This window comes from Lynx rufus, unplaced genomic scaffold, assembly GCF_022079265.1.
Source record: "Lynx rufus isolate CCGP_SWC_20201006 ecotype Redwood Valley unplaced genomic scaffold, mLynRuf1.p SCAF_18, whole genome shotgun sequence".
NCBI classification, from domain to species: domain Eukaryota; kingdom Metazoa; phylum Chordata; class Mammalia; order Carnivora; family Felidae; genus Lynx; species Lynx rufus.
In genome coordinates this window covers 20,402,666-20,409,584 of record NW_025814832.1, presented here as the reverse complement: position 1 = coordinate 20,409,584, position 6,919 = coordinate 20,402,666, and the positions used below count along the sequence as shown (strand labels likewise).

Sequence of the window (6,919 nt, the reverse complement as noted above, 5' to 3'; positions counted from 1 at the left end):
CCTCACCCAAAGCCCAGAAAGAAGAAAAACTTTTGTAACTTTTCTTTGCTGGAATACTGGATGATTTTTTTTTTTTCTTTAGATCGTGAAGACTGGTAGTGTCTTGAGGGCTCAAGGCTTAAGCAACTGGAGAAGTTCTAGTTTCCTGTCTAATTTTTATTCATAATTATACTCTTAGAATTTTTTCCTGGTCTAAACATCTCATGGATGCCTGCTTTATCAACTTTACCTACCACTTTGGTTTTATTTCTTTGTTTACCTGGGGGTTGATTAGTCTTTCTTCCGTCTTACTTGGCTGTGCATTTTAAATATGTTATCAAGCTCTTTGTGTGTGTGTGTGTGTGTGTGTGTGTGTGTGTGTGTGTGTGTGTAGTTAATAGAGTATACTGTTTGAATACAGTCTGCCATGTTGCCTGAGTCTAATAATTTGTTTTAGAGAAGAGATCATTGGGGCACCTGGATGGCTCAGTCAGTTGAGCTTCCAACTCTTGGTTTCAGCTCAGGTCATGATCTCAGGGCCATGGGATGGAGTCCCGCTCTGGGCTCTGTGCTGAGTGTGGAGCCTGCTTAAGATTCTCTCTCTCTTTCTCTCTCTCTCTCTCTCTCTCTCTGCCTCCTCCCCTGCTTGCACTCTCTCTCTCTAAAGTAAAAAAAAAAATTAAAAAATTAGAGAGAATTTAGTTATGAGCAGTAATAATTGTATAAAATATATAACTGTAAGTAACAAAATGCTATCCCTCTCTATTTCTAGGTAAACAAACAAAAATTAAAACACCTTGTTTTAATAGGCTTAGTAATTATAAATTATACAATATAGACTCTTGTACTCTTCTTGAGTTGTAGTTGGAGACATTATTCTAATATCTTGCATGAAGGTCCAAACCTGCTAGGAAGGGCATTTGACATTATTACTCTGAAATTTGGAGAGGAGGATGAGAAGTAAGATCCATCTAACTGTGTCTCCAATTGAATTATTTCCCATTCTCACCCACTAGACTTTCAGCTGTTGTTGTAAAATCGTTTTTGAGTGTTAGAATTTCTTCAGCAGAAAAGCTTGCTGCAGAGAAAAAATGAACTTCTGTGAGTCTGAGTACATGCCTAGTTTGAAGATCACTATTTCCAAAGAAAAAATGTAGGAGGTGTGACAAATGATTATTTTGATTTTTGATAAGTACACAATTATATGTATATATAATATATTTGTATATACAAATAAAGTAAATTTTCTTACATTTTGAATAATTTATTTAGAATATCTGGCCTCTAATTTCTGATGTAGGCACTTCAGTTACTGTCCTGCTGCCATCACTCCTTTCTTCAGTGTTGTTGGAAGCATCTAGAAAGTTTCAAACTTTTACCATGAGGGGTCTGCAGATTTTTTATACCCACCCCCCACCTCAAGCAACTAACCTCCCCTTTTTTAATTTCTTGACCTCCTAAGTAATGGATCCCACAGGTTCATTGTCTTTCATTATTCCATTACCCTCCTTCAGATTCCATCATGACCCCAACATAACAAACTTCCTTCCTTTGCTGCACACCCAGTGTGAACTTGTGCCCTTTCTACTGGTCATGAAATACACTTGCTATTTAGTTTCCTATTCTCTGCAATATTGCATTCAGTTCTTTTGTTGGTCCACATATATTTTGTAAAATAGGGAAAAGTCTTGTTTTTTTTTCTCTTTTTTTGTATTATACTAAAAATGTAGTGGCAAATCAGAGCTTCTTATTCTCCAGTGTCTTACAACAGTCATAGGAAACCACTGTTAAATTTTTGTTTGTGGTTTTCTCTACCTCTGTATGATTGAGACACTTAGAAGTTGGGGGTTGGGTCAAAAGAAGTCAAATTTGGGGCACCTGGGTGGCTCGGTCGGTTAAGCGTCCGACTTCGGCTCAGGTCATGATCTCACGGTCTGTGGGTTCGAGCCCCGCGTCAGGCTCTGTGCTGACCGCTCAGAGCCTGGAGCCTGTTTCAGATTCTGTGTCTCCCTCTCTCTGTGACCCTCCCCTGTTCATGCTCTGTCTCTCTCTGTCTCAAAAATAAATAAACGTTAAAAAAAAATTAAAAAAAAAAAAAGAAGTCAAATTTCCTGAACCTTTCTTTCAGGGAGACTCCTGTCATTTCAGTTCTGTCCTATAGCTTGGGCAGTGACCACAATAGAGACTCAAGGTGGGACTTCTGCCTTTTATTAAAACAACCTGTCTATTAACGTACTTAGTGACTCACTTGGAACGAATACAGTACCAAAACAAAAAATAAAAAAAAATAAATAAACAACTTTGCAAATGGAGAAAACTGGCAGGCATCATTTAAAAAAAAAAAAAACAAAAAGATCAATTTTAGCATTCTCAGTAGTGTTGATACAAGGCTCTCCAATATAATATGATAAAAAGGGGACTTCGCTATAAACCCAATCTAGTCACGAGAAAGCATTAAACAAACTCAAATTGAACATCACTGTAGAAAATAACTGGTCAGTACTCTTAAAATAATCAAGGTCATGAAAAAAAAAAAAAAAAAAGGAATGACTGAGAAACTTTCACAAACTAAGGAGACATGACAACTGATATGACCTGACATGGAGAAATACTGTAGTATCCTCAATCAGATCCTGAACGGAAAACCAGCGTTAGTGAGAAAACTGGTAAAATCCAAACAAAATGTTTTGTTCATATATATTAGTATATTACCAGTATTATTAATTTCTTAGTTTCAACAAGTACTCCATGGTTTTGTATAATGTAAAAATTAGGGAAAGCTGGATGAAGGTTACTAATACATTCTATTGTCTTTACAATTTTCCGGTAAACCTAAAATTATTTCAAATAGGCAGATTAAAAAGAAAAGAACATTACCTTCTATAATTAAAAAAAAAAAAGAAACAAGCCATGTGACTGCACCCTCACCAGGCTCTCCTAGACCTGCTTTGAAGTACTAGATATCATTTTTCTGGGGAAGGTGTGATGCATTCAAATTCTAAGGAGAATCTATTGTGTTCTGGATGGTTTCTCCTGAAGGGAATGACCCCTGGTTAAGTCAAACATCAGGAGTCCTCATTTGCTGGAAGAATCTTATCACATGCCTAGTGTCTCAATCAGAATGGGAACTTAATGAACCAGTAACATGTTTGGGTGGAGAATTTTCTAAAGAGAGGAGCACAAATAACCTGATTTGTAACTTTGCAAGCCTTTTAAATTCTAAATCAGATATTCACCTGAGGCTGGTTGTCTTGAATTATCTAATTCTAGATTTGAAACTGTCAGTCCTTTTATAAAACAGAATAGTTCAATGGTGAATATTAAATTGAAAATACGAGAAAAAGGGCTCTCAAAGGGAAGAACACATTGATAAATTCTCATGACATATCCTATAGCCCATTGCAGTACAAACAGGGCAGTCTGTCAAGCTTTTATATGAAATCTGATACCACCAGCCAATACCAACAAAGCTCTGATTTTCAGCTTGTCCTGTCCTGGCTGTTAAAAGTGGAAGAATTGTGTTGATGTAGCATTTTCTGCCTCCTATTCCTTCCAAGAGCTGGGACATCTTCAAAGAAATAGATGTGTATATATTGGGGTATTTCATTACACTCCCTTGGAATAAAATGGGCTCTGTTTTCTGGAGGTCTACTTACTGACAGATTAAATTCCATATCCATTTGACTTTATTTTCCTTTAAAATCAATCATTCTGTGTTTGGTCTCTTCTCTAAATTGCAGAAGCAGATTAATGCTTCAATTACCTATATTAGTAATTGAATGACTCTGATGGCAAACCTCAGAGACATATTGATTTCTCAACCTTTCTAAATAAATACTCCCCTCACCAGTCTCAAGGAAATAGCCACCTTTTGCCCTAGACATTTCATAACAAAGTGGTTTCTTAGCAAAGAATTAAGGAAGGCCACGTGGGTATTCACTGATACTAGACTTCCCTTGCTAAAATATTTTTTCCCCTTTGTTACCCTTATAGTCCCTCCATTTTTCAGGTTATACAAACCTCACAGTCTGTTCCCTGCCATTTTAGACCCATTAAGATATTCTTTTCTTCCCTGCTTCTACCTTTCCATTTAGAGCTTGTGTACTTAGGCAAAAGATGGAACTTATTATTTCACACCAAGATGTAAATATGTCTAATGAGTAAGATGACTGTGTGTGTGTGCATGTGTGTGTGTGCATATATATATATATATATATATATGCTAAATAAGGGCCTTTTTGAGATTAAATTGGGGCATTAAATGGGGGCAAATGGGATGCTTGGTCTAGAGGCATAAAGTGACACTGTCTAGGAAAATTGGACATATGATCAATCTACTGATAAAACTTAATGTGATACTTTTCTCCAAGGTAAAAGAAAGTTTAGTAGGGAAAAAGCTTAAGTAGAACAAATAATTTCTAATCACTAAATTTCAAATAGCAAGCATTATGTACAGGATGTTTGATAACCATGGGAGGTCGTCCTGAACTTCTAAAACAGTGTGTCTGTCTTCCATCTCAAGCCCTCCATCTTTTGAGAACACTGATAATATAGTTAGTAATAGATATAATAAAAAAGTGCTTGCATATTTTAAAGTTTTTAAAGTTTTAAACTAGTGCTTTAAAGTTTTAAACTAGTTTAATAGCTATTATCATATTACATAAGAATGCTATTGCACTTGTGCAGATTAACATCACTCCTTTTATAGATGAGAACACTTAATCAAAAGTCAAGCTTAGATTGCCATTCATTTCTTTTTTCAGTCATTCATAGAACAGAAACAAGATCAAGAGCCATACTGCGTACCTCCATTCTCCCATTTGTCAGACTTTGTGCAAGACATGAAGGTGAAGATGATGCGGTCCTTTATTTCAAGTTGCTTATTGTCTCATGGAAAGAGATGGATAGGTGTTACAGACATGACTCACTTTTTGTATCCGGTATGCTTTGTATTAAAGCTTAACAACCTACTTCCACTTTAACTCTACTTATGACAGCTGCCCATGTTTTTCAATGGCTTCATATAAAGTTTCTGGAACTTTTTGACACAGCTTTGGTTGCTGTTTCCTGAGAAATTGGACAAGAGCTCCTTTCTATGGAGCAGGAAAATAAAGGAAGTGAGTTTCTGAATGTGTTCCTCTCTAGAAAAAATGTGACATGATGGCAGAGATTGGAAACTAGTGGTAGGTAAACTAGGTATTGATGTGATGTTTTAGGAGTATGACTCATCAAAAAGGAAGAGAGGCACAAGATGAATACAAGTTGCAACGTTAGAAGCCTGTGGATCAATACAAGTTAAGTTAAATTTGGTCAAAAGGTAGAGAAAACTGGGTGGTTCAGGAGTGGGCAAAAGTATTTTCAAATAATTTCAGGAAAAAAAAGTGTTGTATTTTTTAATGGTATTCAGGGAGTTAGCTTGGTTTAAGGACTTTTACAAATGCTTAATATCAACAAACCACACAGGAAAATGTAAAAAAATAATCTTGGTCTTTTGTACTCAAAATAAGAACCATGGGTCAGCATCATTAGCCTCACCTAGGAGCTTGTTAGAGATACAGAATCTCAGGACTGATCCCAGAACTGTTGAGTCAGAATCTGCAGTTTAACAAAATGCCCGAGTAATCCCTACCTGCATCAAACTTTGAGGAGCACTTCGGTAATAGGATCATTTGTACTATGCATCCTCAGACCACGTTTCAAGAATTGCAGGTTTTCACAAAAGCTTTGCAGTAGGTCCAACCAGGTCTGTGTAACACAGTTGTCTGAACAGGAAGGTGCTTGAATTTTGTTTTTTCTCTGACCACAAGGGATCATGGCCAATCTTCTGTTTGATGGGGGGCATGTAGGTCTGATCTCTCTTTTACCTAATACAGCTTGCAGTGACTTTTCTGAGTGTTCACTCCCAGGGCAGGGAGCTGATGAGATGATTTTACTGTTCTTGAATGAGGGAGATTCCATCTACTTTCCTTATGTTTTTGCAGATTCGCCATGGACAACATATTAGCAAGGTGATGCTTTGGTATGGCATACAGTAAAACTTTTAATATAGGGGGTGGTGGTGGCTCCCTACGGCAGTACATATACTAACATTGGAACGATACACAGAACAGTAGCATGGCCCCTGCACAAGGATGACACACAAATTCGTGAGGCGTTCCATATTTTTTTAAAATATTATTCACCACGACCAAGCGGGATTTATACCTGGGATGCAGGGCTGGTTCAATATCCGCCAAACAATTAACGTGACTCATCACATCAATAAAAGAAAGTTCAAGAACCATATGATCCTCTCAATAGATGCAGAGAAAGCATTTGACAAAATACAGCATCCTTTCTTTATAAAAACCCTCAAGAAAGTAGGGATAGAAGGAGCATACCTCGAGATCATAAGAGCCATATATGAACGACCCAACGCTAATATCCTCAATGGGGAAAAACTGAGAACTTTCCCCCTAAGGTCAGGAACAAGACAGCGATGTCCATTCTCGCCACTGTTACTCAGCATAGTATTGGAAGTCTTAGCCTCTGCAATCAGACGACACAAAGAAATAAAAGGCATCCAGATCGTCCAGGAGGAGGTCAAACTTTCACTCTTTACAGATGACATCATACTCTATATGGAAAACCCAAAAGATTCCACCAAAAAACTGCTACAATTGATTCATGAATTCAGCAAAGTTGCAGGATATAAAATCAACGTACAGAAATCAGTTGCATTCCTATACACCAACAATGAAGCGACAGAAAGAGAAATCAGGGAATCAATCCCACTTACAGTTGCACCAAACACCATAAAATACCTAGGAATAAATCTAACCAAAGAGGTGAAAAATCTATACACTGAAAACTATAGAAAGCTTATGACAGAAATTGAAGAAGACACAAAAAAATGGAAAAAAGATTCCATGCTCCTGAATAGGAAGAACAAATATTGTGA

At 37.0% G+C, this 6,919-nt stretch overlaps 1 non-coding gene across 1 annotated transcript; it reads left to right on the top strand.

Annotated features, from left to right (window-relative positions):
- The first annotated feature begins 6,040 nt into the window (after positions 1-6,040).
- Positions 6,041-6,145, top strand: LOC124513699 (U6 spliceosomal RNA). Its single transcript, XR_006962518.1, has one exon. It is a non-coding gene; the product is annotated as a U6 spliceosomal RNA (small nuclear RNA).
- The last annotated feature ends 774 nt before the right edge of the window (positions 6,146-6,919 follow it).